The sequence below is a fragment of the Narcine bancroftii genome, chromosome 2 (genome assembly GCF_036971445.1).
Source record: "Narcine bancroftii isolate sNarBan1 chromosome 2, sNarBan1.hap1, whole genome shotgun sequence".
NCBI classification, from domain to species: domain Eukaryota; kingdom Metazoa; phylum Chordata; class Chondrichthyes; order Torpediniformes; family Narcinidae; genus Narcine; species Narcine bancroftii.
The window spans coordinates 101196993-101209393 of NC_091470.1; the positions used below are offsets into that span (position 1 = coordinate 101196993).

Genomic DNA, 12401 nt, shown 5'->3' on the forward strand with positions numbered 1-12401 from the left:
CTCCTCGCATGCGCTCGGATGAGGTGGGGGACTCTGACTCCCAGAATGCAATGGGGGCGAGGAGCGCCGGCTCCCGTCCGCATGCGCAGCGGGGAGCCGGCTCCCGTCCGCATGCGCAGCGAGGGAGGGGGGAGCTCGGCGGAACGCCTCAGATGGACGAGAAAGGTTGCAGTGAGTGTTCATTGAGAATTCACACGCGTGCGTTGTTTCTTTCTGATGTGTTCCCAAGGAAGGCGGCCTTGTGAGGTAGAAGCTGCCCGAGTGTTTTGGCAGCGTTGGGCCCAGCACCCAGCGGGCCTGCATCCCTCTCCAGGCCGCTTGCCCGCCGACGTTGGCTCACATTGCAGCTGATCACTGCTTCAGAATCCATGCCAGACGATTGATGTCTCTCCCCAATTTCTTTTATTCTTCTTTCCAAATGTGCATTGTTTTAAAAAAATACTTCTGACCCCAACTGGGGCAAGGGAGGGGGGTATTTATCTGTCCACTGGCTCTGCGTGACAGAGTATATAGATATGTTTTTGGGAGATAAATTGGGAAAGGTTTGTGAGAGGAGGTCACATACAAACCGATCTTATTTGAAATTCTGGAGCTCTGCTAATGCTCGACATTGCAAGAGCTTTGGAGAGTGCTCAAGAGACTTCACTGATGGATTGTTGCTTACAAAAGGGCAACAGATGAAAGCTTGTAGGAGCCGCAGACAGTCTGGAGTTGTTCTAAGAGGATCATGTGGTTTGGCAAGCAGAGAGAGTCAAACAGGCTTTCTCTCAGAGAGAGATCAGTTCTACAGTGTTACAGCCGGTAACAGCAGCTGGGACTGGAACAGGACAAGGTGGCAAGCTTGTGGAAAACCCCATTTGGAAGACGGGTTGTAAATGCTTTGTTCAGCCTGGTCAAGGCCCTTGTCGTTCATGCAAGAGGAGAGGACTGGCTGACTAATGTTTCACTTGGTTTAAGAGAAACAAAAAGGAACTTTGTGGTGACCTGAAAGAAAGAGGTTATCATCTGGAGAACCCTGAAGGGGCAAGTTTTGTCAACAAGACACTGAAGTGGCTGATTGAAAAGGAATCAATTGTGGGTGTCCAGCGTACAACAAATCTCTCTCTGAAAACCGACAAGAACTTTTACCTTTTAAGCACCAAAGCCTGATGAACTTTATAAATGTTAAATTCTGTGCACAGTATAAGAATTGCCTGCAAACAGTGAACTTGGAGGAGTGAGAAGTGAGACTGGACTGTGAATCAAATAACTTTTCTGAACTTACACACACACTTTACATACATGTGCGCTTTGAATTAGAAGAGGGTTAGGTAAGTCAGTAGTGATAAGTTAAAGTGTGATTCTGTTCTCATGTTTAAAGATAATTAAAAGCAACTTTTGTTTAAGTAACCATTTGTCTTGGTGAATATCTATTGCTGCTGGGTTTATGGGTCCTTTGGGCTCGTAACGGCTATTAAAAGAATTGTGTTCTTGAAATTCAATTTCATTGTCAGAGGACAGGCATGACATCACATACAGCTCTGAGATTCTTTTTTCCCCTGTTGGTTAGGCAGAATTTCTACTTACCGGTACTGCTTTGGTAACTTCACACTTATCAGTAATTGTTAACTCTACACAAAAAGAAAGATACATATACAAAAGAGAGAAATGTAAACAAACTGGGAAATAGAGAAAAAAAATAAATATTCAGTAATAAATAATTTGAAAAATTAGTCCTTAAAGAGTGACATAGCATAGTGGTTAGTACAATGCTGTTACAGTGCCAGTGATCTGGGTTTAAATACAGCACTGCCTGTGAGGAGTTGTACATTCTCCCCGTGTCTACGAGGGTTTCCTCCCACGATTCAAAATGTACCGGGGTTGTTGGTTAATTCGGTGTAATTGGGCAGCACGGGCTTGTGCGCCAAAAGGGCCTACTGTATGTCTAAATTTAAAATGAGTCTTTGATTGAGGCTGATGGTGGAGGGGTAGCAAATGTTCTTGAACCTGATGGTGCGAGTCTTGTGGCACCTATACCTCTTTCCTGATGGCAGCTGTGAGAACAGAGCATATACTGGGTAGTGTGGATCCTTGATTGCTGCTGCTCTCACTGCCCCTTTCTGAATTTGCAAGCTAAGTTGTCCTTCTCCATAGTCTCTGTTCGAAGTACTCATTTTTGATCTCATCGATCTCCTCCGGCTCTGTGCTCGTTCCCTTGTGTGTCGCCTGACATGGACTGCTTTTATTTCAAATGTGCAGCATTTGGTTGTGCCAATCAGTGCTAAAAAGAAATTGGCTTTTGATTTAAAAAAAACCCATAAAAGATTATTTTAGATCTTTAATGCATGACTGAAAGCAACAATGTGAATTGTGCATTTAACTTGACTATCATAGTCCCATTAATTGTTTTGATTTTAAAAAAATGGTTTTAAGGTTTGGAAATAATACTGTACCATAGAGGAATATTTTTGCTGTGTGTGAAAGCACAGCGCTTCCTATCACTTAAGATTTCTGCTTGTCAGATGATTTTACTTTCCAAAATATTTGAACAAAACAAAAACCCAAATACAGAAAGTATACAGGTACTGGGGAAAACAAAAGTACCCGGTACCCAGTAGGTGAAGAGAATGAGAAAATATAGGCCAGTTTGCTTCATCTGCTCATTAATCCACTTTTGAGTCCTGTTTGTTTCTCTGTTACTAATGCAAATTTCTTTGAGCACCTTGTTCACTTTTGCATTCTCTGCTGCTTCTGGAAGGTGTCTTTTGTGAAACTAGTTTAAAAAAAAAGTTTTATTTCTGTATCACGTCCTTATTCCCAATATAATTTTTCCTGTCTCGTTCACTAAAGAACACACATTAATCTTTTGCTTGTATATATCGTGAAAGTTTGTACAGTTTTTTTTGCTTGCTACTCGTGCATTTTTCTTTTTCTTTCCGATATTTTCCCAGCACTTAGGTTTATTGGTTATTTTAGTCATGCAATACTGTTTATCTTGATATCTACAGCTGGGGCCCTTAAAAAGGTGCACGTTACTTGTAAACTGTATATTAATTATTTAATTTTTAGTCCTTGCTTATTTACTTCCACTTAACCAATTCATACCTTGTGCCTTTGTATGCCTTGTCCACATTTGAAAATGTAATTTGGGATTGTACAAAATTATTTTAAATTTGTAAATATTATAACTTAAACTAGAAATCTAAATTTTACTCTGATCACTGTAAAGTGTAAAGCATTTTGTCGTAATGTCCTGAATGAGAGATGATTCTTTCTTTCCTTCTATTACTACCTAAGTGCAGTTCTTGAATTTTGGAGAGCTGGGTGCTCATGAAAATATTTCATAGTGTGGCACCAGATGTCCTCAGTGAGCTACTGTTCATTGAAATATAATGACGCATTATTATTGTATCACTGTGTGGAACATAAGAATCAGGCGCAGGGGTTGACCTTTTGACCATTCAAGTCTTCTGTGCCTTTCAGTAGCCGTTTTTACATTGAAAAGCCGCGTTATTGCCGTCTCTGGAAGCCTGCTTGCTTGTTCACATGGAACAGAAGAAAAGCCGGGTCCATTTACCATCATCACCATCCATCACAAACACTGTTTTTCTTGATTCAATATTAAGGGTTAATATTAAGAGATTTATTGAACCCAGGCAAAGACTGAGCAGAGCCCTCAGGCATGGAGAATCCACAGATCCTAAGTGAAGGTTTCTCTTTGTCTCAATTTTGTTATGACTGAGATCACCTCTCAATCTCTTCAACTTTAAAGAATAGAGATCTAACCTTTTTTTTCCTGTGATTCTCATTTATTATCATCCGATCGCACAATTACAACCCAACTCAACTGATCCTTGGTGCAAAACATGCAGATACACTAACCACACATTCAGTCAAACAATACATAATGCAGGGTGGGGGGGGTTAAAGTTTGACCCTAGTGATCCTCTCTGCCACTCTGATTATCCTGTTCATTGACCTCCAATCCAGTTCTCTGCAGCAACTTGTGTTGCAGCCAGCCAGGATGCTCTTAATAGAGCTCCTGTAGAAGGTTGGATGATGGGGGCCGGTAGCCTTGCCCGCTTCAGTCTTCTCAGGAAGTGCAGTCGCTATTCCGCCTTCCTGACAAGTGAGGAGATGTTGTGTGTCTATGATAGGTCACTCGTTGAGTGGACTCCAAGGAACTTAGTGCACTCTTCATTATTGAGCTTTTGATGTGTAGTGGAGGATGGTCATTCCAGGTCCTGAAGTCCACAATCATCTCTTTCGTCTTGTCCACATTGGTACTAAGGTTGTTATTTTCGCACCATATCATGAGATTTTCCAACTGGAGAGTGACTCTTCATTGTTGCTAATGAGACCAGCTACTATTGTCATCTCCTTCCACAGAAAATGTATCTTTTTATTTTAGATAATGAATCCACAATATTCCATGTTGGTTGTCTTCAAGACTGCAATTATCCTGAACAATTGTACTGAGGGAATATTATTCTTGTACTCAAATTGTCTCCAATAAGGCCAGGATATCAGTCGCCTTCCTAATTGTCTATTGCATTACATCTCAACTTTTGATGCAAAGACACCAAGGTTGACTCACTTCTAAAATAGCTCATCATTTTGTTTTTATCTATGAAAGTTGACACTCAGTTTTGTTTAATTCCTTGAAGACTCTTATCGAACAGTACCTCACAGAAAACAGGGCCTTCGAGTCTGTGCCAAACTATTAGTCTGCCTAGTTTCACTGACCTACAACCAGTCATAGCTCTCCATACCACTCCCATCCATGAACCTATCCCAATTTTTCTTAAATGATTAAAAACTGAGACCACATTCACCACTTCGGCTGGCAGCTCATTCCACACTCAAGCAGCTCTCTGTGTGAAGAAGTTCCCCCTAAATTTCCCCTTTCACCTTAACTCGTGTCTCGTTTGTATCTCACCTAACCTCAGTGGAAAAAGCCTACTTGCATTTACTCTATCTATACCCCTCATAATTTTAAATACCTCTATCACATCTCCCCTCATTCCTAACCTGTTTAACCTTTCCCCTGTAACTCAGTTCCTGAAGTCCTGGCAACATCCTAGAAAATATCTGCCCTCTTTCAATTCTATTGATAACTTATCATTTTCATTACTATTCGCATTCCCATTTAGTTTAGCGTCATGTGCAAACATGGCAATATTCCATCTGGCCCCACAAGCAAATTATGGATATTGATTGTGATTGACTGGGGTCTGAAAAAGAAAAATGCTCAAGGTTCAGAAGATTAAACACACCAAGAGCAGCTTTGGATAGTTCAAAAATATCATCATTCATTTGATTTGCTGCTACCGATTGTCTATAAAACAGTGATTGCTGTTCAAAAGTATGTCTAGTTCCTGCTCTTCAAGTGCTGGCTGAAATATTTCATTATTTTTTAAAACAATGGATGTTCAACAATAAGCAGAACTTTCTGTTCTTTTACTGAAGAACTGTGCCTTGGTTTAACATAACATAACACAACAGGTAGCAGTGGTGTAGTCTGTCAGTCAGTATTGCTGTGGAACATTGGGGAAGATAATATGCTGATAAAGTGGGCCTTGAACCAGCACGGTACTTCCACTTACTGAACTAATCTAGTATTATTGGTAACAACACTCAAAACAAACTGAGGGCCAAATTCAGTGCCTATCTGCTTTATCTAATGGATTGTTTCCTTAAGATTGGTTCAATTACATTTACATTTTCCAAACAAATCTTAGAGAATACTGTGTGGAAACAGACTATTCAGCCCATCAGGTCCATACTGACCATCAACCAACAATGTATTCTAATCCCACATTAACAACAGTTAAAAAATTCTCCCTGCATTCTGTCTAACTTCTCAGATTCTACCACACGTCCACACACTGGGGGTAACTTGCAGCTGCCAATAAATCAACACGTTTTGTATGGGAATACCAATACCCCTGAGCGTAAAGCCCTCCAAAAGGTAGTGGAGACCCTCATCACCATCAAGAACATCAACAGGGAAAACTGCTGTCGGAGAGCAGCAGCAACCATCAAGGATCCACACCACCCAGAACATGCTCTGTTCTTGCTGCTACATAGAAAATAGGTGCAGGAGTAGACCATTCATTTTGATCATGGCTGATCATCTACTCAGTACCCAGTATCTGCCTCCTCCCCATACTCCCTGATCCCCTTAGCCACAAGGGCAAAATCTAACTCTCCCTTAAATATAGATAAGGAACTGGCTTCAACTTCTTCCTGTGGCAAAGAATTCCACAGATTCGCAGCCCTAAAAGATTTCGCCCTTATCCTTATTTGTGACCACTGGTTCTGGTTTTCCCCAACATCAGGAACAACCCTGCATCTAGTCTGTCCATTCCCTTAAGAATTTTATATGTTTCTATCCCCCATCTTCTAAATTCCAGTGTATAAGCCTAGTCGATCCAGCCTTTCTTCATATGCAAGTCTAGTGAACCTTCTTTGCACTCCCTCTATGGCAAGGCTGCTTTTCCTTAGATAAGGAGAACAAAACTGTACACAATACTCTAGGTATGGTCTCACCAAGGCCTTGTACAGCTGCAGTAGAACCTCTCTGCTCCTGTACTTGAATCCTCTTGCAATGAATACCAACATACCATTCGCTTTCTTCACTGCCTGCTGTACCTGCATGGCTACTTTCAATGACTGGTGCACAGTGACACTCAGGTCTCATTGCATCTCTCCTTTTCCTAATTGGACACCATTTACGTAATAATCTTCTCTCTTGTTCTTGCCTCCAAAGTAGATAACCACATTATATGGTATCTGCCACTCTCCTAACTTGTCCAAGTCACCCTGCATCCTCTTAGCATCTTAACCCTGCCACCCAGCTTCGTGTCATCTGCAAAGTTGGAGATGCTACTTTCTATTCCCTCATCTAAGTCATTGATATATATTGTAAATAACTGGTCCCAGCACTGAGCCTTGTGATACCGCCATTCTGAAAAGAACCCATTTATTCCTACTCTTTGCTTCCTTTCTGACAACCTTTCTCTATCCACCTCAATACCATACCTCCTATACCCTGTGCTTTAGGTTTGTACACTAATCTGTGTTCTGAAAGTCCAGATGTATCACATCCACTGGTTCTCCCTTATCCACTCTACTAGTTACATCCTCAAAAAATTCTGATAGGTTCTTCAGACATGATTTTCTGTTCATAAAGCCATGCTGACTCTGTCCGATGATATCACTATTTTCCAAATGTGCTGCAATTGTATCTTTAATAATTGACTCTAGCATTTTCCCCACTACCGACGTCAGGCTAACTGGACTATAGTTTCCCATTTTTTCTCTCTCAGGAAAGAGGTATAGGTGCAACAAGACTCGCACCTCCAGGTTCGGAACAGCTGCTACCCACCACCATCAGAATCCTCCACAATGGACTCATTAAGGGCTCTTGCTTTTGCACTTATTAATTTTTTTCCTCTCTGTATAGTCAGTTTGTTTACATTTCTTTATTTAAATGTATACATTGTGTACAGTTTTATTTGCACGATCAATAATTGATAATTCTGCCTTGCCCACAGGAAAAACAATCTCAGGGTACTGTGATGTTATGTAGGTACTCTGACAATAAATCTGTTATCTGGAATCACTCCACCTCCCTGGGTCTCTCTCAAGCAAAAACATCACAAGTTCCTGAAAGAAGAAAACCCCTCCTCATCTCTATCTTAAATGGGCCACCATTTATTATGAAATGCATTCCGATCTTGTGCAGAATCCAGGGAATTTTGCTAAGTTAAAATGGAGTCAGACTCATCTCTTACTTTTCCACTTCATTGATTTTTATTCTATTTGTTAGAGCAGAAAGAGGCCGTTTCAATGGATTCTGTGCTCACAAAGACAAGTTGACTTGGATGTTTTGAGGAATCAAGTTGTTGCTTTGAAGATACCCAACATTTCTCTTGAGAGTAAAAACACAACGCTGGAGAAACTCAGCAGAATCAAAACAGTGTACTCTCTAGATAAAGAATCATAACCAACGTTTTGGGCTTGCAGTATGAAAAAAGGGCAGGCGTCTGAACAAAACGGTGGGGGAGGAGCACAGTCCCATAGGCGGGGGGGGGGGGGGGGGGGGTAAGGGAGGGAGGGCACACCAACAAACAGGGCAAGGGGAGATGTGGCTCTGAATAGAAAGGGAAGGCGAAGAGCTAGAGGAAATGGGCAAGAGGAACAGCAAAGAGAGGGAGTGATCTTGCAGAAACCAGCGGTCAATGTTAATGGCATCGGTTTGGAGAGGGCCCAGGTGGGATATTAGGTGTTAACAGGGAGTGGCGTGTGTTCCTTATCCGACCCCCCCTCCTTCCCCCCCTCCTTCCCCCCCTCCTTCCCCCCCTCCTTCCCCCCCTCCTTCCCCCCCTCCTTCCCCCCCTCCTTCCCCCCCTCCTTCCCCCCCTCCTTCCCCCCCTCCTTCCCCCCCTCCTTCCCCCCCTCCTTCCCCCCCATGTTATTCGGGCGCCTGCCTATATTTTGCTCACACCCCAAAACGTTGGTTATGTATCTTTGCTAGATGAAGTTCGCTGAGTTTCTCCAGCATCGTGTTTTTACTTCAATCACGATGACTGCAGACTTCCGTGTTTTATTTCTCTTTAGAAGTAGAGCTCAGCGCTTGTCCTCAGTGGTTCAAATGTTGCTTTTCCATTTGTGAACCCTGCACAGAAAGAATACTGTATCAACCCAGACAAATGGTGTTACTGTGGTCATTTGAGTCAGATTCAGTATTTTAGTGGCATTTTATTCACCTCTTGTAATGTGAACTGTCTCTGTCATCCTAGCAAACTAATTAAAGCTTCCTATGGGGAGAGGTAAAATTTAGGATGTTTTAAAAATGGCAATTAACATTATTTGGAGGATATTTTAGGGTAGGAAAAGGTATGATATAAATTATATTGAGGGGACAAAAGGAAAGCAATTCTTATATCAGGTGGCAAAAAGGGAAGACCTTTAAACAGGTTTTGGTTTGATCCTTTATTGGAGAAGTCCAGACTCTCCCTGATCAAGGACGACTTGGCCTCCAGCCCGTCTTGTGGATTGTTGAAAGTGATATCACCCCCACCCCACGTTTCTGCCTCCGCCGAGTCTCTGCAGAGAGCGCTGCAGGGGAGGGTGGAGTGACTCTACGGGAGAATGTTCCGCGGAGGAGGCGGCCGGGAGAATCTGACGACAGGAAAAGAGGTCTCCGAGCCGAGGCTGGACCCTTGTAGGACTCTTATTTCAGGAGGTGCGAAGTCCAGGGCTTCAAGATACCTCGCCACCAATCGCCTCTTGAGTATTGACCATCCGGCAATCAGCGTGCTGTCCGTTTAAACCCCCGAAAGTCTCATTTCTATTTAAATCCCCCCCCCCGTGCAGAATATAATGACGAAATGGGCTATTTATCCAGAAACTCCTTTTCGCAGCCACTCCTGTCTGCTGCATGGCGCAATTTTGAAAAGCCTTGGAACTCCACATAATCACGAAATAGTTTTGAGCCTACGCTCCTGTTTACAGATTCTCCAAAAGAGCAGAAGTATTTTGCTTTCTCTTTGACTGTAAAAACCAAAGTGCCACATGAGGTATAATAACGAATTTTCTCAGAAACGCATGAGTCATACTATTTCCAAGTCGGTGAAACTGGTCAAGATCTAGTGGATTCTTCCCGCCTTTGACATGTCTAAGGATAGAGACCAGAACTGGTTACATTTCCGAGAGGTCGGAAACGTCATCAGTATAAACGTCATCAGTATATTATTTCCACTCCCAAGCAACAGGTGATGAAATAATTTGAAAACAGTGCTGGAGAAACTCAGCACGTCAAACATTGTACTTCATATAGCAAAAAAAGGTAGAGACATAACCAACGTTTCGGGGTTGAGCCCTTCATCAAGTTGGGGGTGGGATGGGGCAGGGGAGAGAGACAGAAGGTGATAAGGGAGGGAGACCACACCAGCAAACGTAGGGGAGGGGGGGGGGGTAGATGGCTCTGTGAATGGAGAGGGAAGTGGGTGAAGAGCTGAAGGAAAGAAGATGGGGGAGGACAGGGAGAGGGCTGGCAGAATCCGGAGAAATCTATAATCATTGCAACATAACTGGTGTCCTGAGAATAACTGCTGATATCTTTTCCTAACCTTCCAGGATACTGGAATATTTGAAGGGAAATTCAATTAGAAAATTCTCAGGAATTCTCATCCCACCTGGAGGAAGATTCAAGACTGTGAATCACCCCACCCCTCACATTCAAGGGATCTTTCTTTCCTGCTGCCACCAGAGTTCTGAACAAACTGTACACTAATAAAATGTAATGCAATATTCTAAAGATGACCTTACTCCGTTCCAGCAGGTCTCTCACTGTTACCCTATCTCTGTCTTGTGTTTTATTCTGGATAGACTTACTGGATAAGCAAGCAAAACAAACCTAGATGACATGGTAACTTAGCTTGAAACTTGAACTTGGGATATTTGGCCTCCATGGAGTAACATTTTATGTCAATGAGCTGTGGTTAGATCTGGAAAAGGGAGAGAGAAGAGAACATAGAAGATTGCAGCACAGATGTTGCACTGACCTATATTTTCCTACCAAAAAAAGTACTAAATCGTTCTTACCCCGTAACCATCTATTTTCCTTTCACCTATGTGCCTATCTAAAAGTCTTTTAAATGTCCCTATTGTTCCAGCCTCCACCACCACTCCTGGCAATGCATTCCAGGCACCCACAACTCTTTGTTCAAAAAAAAACTTACCCCTGACATCTCCACTAAACTTTCCTCCTGGTGTTTGCTATTCCTGCACTTGGAAAAAGGCACCTTGCCTATGCTTTTCAGAATCTTGAGCTCTATTATGTCTGCTCTCATCCTTCTGCACTCCAAAGAGCAAAGTCCCAGGTCTGCTAACCTTACCTCATGAGATTTATTTTCCATTCCAGGCAACATCTTGATAAATCTCCACTGCACCCTCTCCATAGCTTCCACATCTTCCTGTAATGAAGTGACCAGAACTGAATGCAATAAGTTGGTAGGGAAGGATGGATTGAACAGAAGGTATATCAATGATATGGTGGAGAATAAAACTGCCCATTTAACACTGTTGCTTTCTCTGCTGGGCAGAGAAAGTAAACATGGTACAGGCTCCTAATGACAACCCAAACAAATGGTTTTATGGAACTGCTAAATTCAGTATTGGGGCCTGAAGTGTGCAACAAGATGATCCTCCTGTTTAACATAATTGGAACAGTGGAGAAGGCAAAGTCAGAGAGGCTAGGGAATGACAGTGACTAGCTCAATGTCATGCATGCAGACCATTTGACCTAAGATGCTTTCTCTCCATATATACTGCCTTACCTGTTGATTTCCCCCAATATTTTGAGCTTTTATTTCAAAGGTCCAACATTAGTGTTTTTTTAATGTATGAAGGGCTAAAAAGCATCCAAGGCAATACTAATGATAATTATTACGATGAGTTTACTGCCATTTGTACATCGAGCCAAGGAACCTTTCACCCTTCTAGACTGTGCTGCACTATTTTTATGCCTAGCTAGCCCCACTGACCCGCATCCAGTCCAAAGCCCTCCATATCCCTCCCATCTGTCTAAATTCTTCCTAAATGTTAAAATTGAGTCCGCATTCACCACCTCAGCTGGCAGCTTGTTCCACATGCCCACCATTCTCTGTGAGAAGAAGTTCCCCCTAAATACTTCCCCTTTCACCCTTAACCTGTGTCCTCTGGTTTGTATCTCACCCACCCTCAGTCGAAAATTTACTCTATATGCCTCTATCAAATCTCCCCTTATTCTTCTACGCTCTAGTGAATAAAATCCTAACCTATGTAACCGTTCCCTATAACTCAATCCCTGATTTCCAGGCAACATCCTATGCACCAAACAACTGCAGTAGTATATATTCAATTAAAATGAAAGATAATAAATACAAAAGATGGATATGTAGCAGCAGCTACACTGCTACTGAAAGAACACACAACCAGACTGGTTGAGCTCAGTGAGCAGAACTGATTTATTGCGGGCTGCTGGACTGGACTTATACTCCCAACCTGGACCTGGCTGAGAACTGCGCTGGGGGGCGCTAACGTCACCCAGGCGTCACGTGGTCCCCCAGTGCAGGCTTCTGAGCCCTGTGCTGAGAAGAAGGGAAGACCCCCCGACGGCGCCATTTTGGCCTGCTGCCCTGCTCCGTGGATTACAAGCGGGGTCGGTTCGCCTACCTAGTGGTGTGCTGCAAAACAGCCCCCCCCCCCAGAACCGGCGCCAATGTCCTTTCTAGCTTGGCGGCCTTGCTTCTTGGGTGGGGCCACAATCACTGGTTCAGTGGGGTGAAGGTGCGCTGGCTTCAGCCTGTCCACATAAACAGTTCCCGCCTGCCGCAGATGTCCAGCGTGAACGTAGACCCTGAACGCTGGAC

General features: G+C 43.1%; 1 protein-coding gene across 1 annotated transcript in view; it reads left to right on the forward strand.

Annotated features, from left to right (window-relative positions):
* Positions 1–150: 150 nt before the first annotated feature.
* hk2 (hexokinase 2) overlaps positions 151–12401 on the forward strand; it is a 115004-nt gene continuing 102753 nt past the window's right edge. Inside the window, exon 1 of the mRNA XM_069917728.1 lies at positions 151–171. The gene's annotated coding sequence lies outside the window, so the exon portion shown is untranslated. The remainder of the gene's footprint in view (positions 172–12401) is intronic.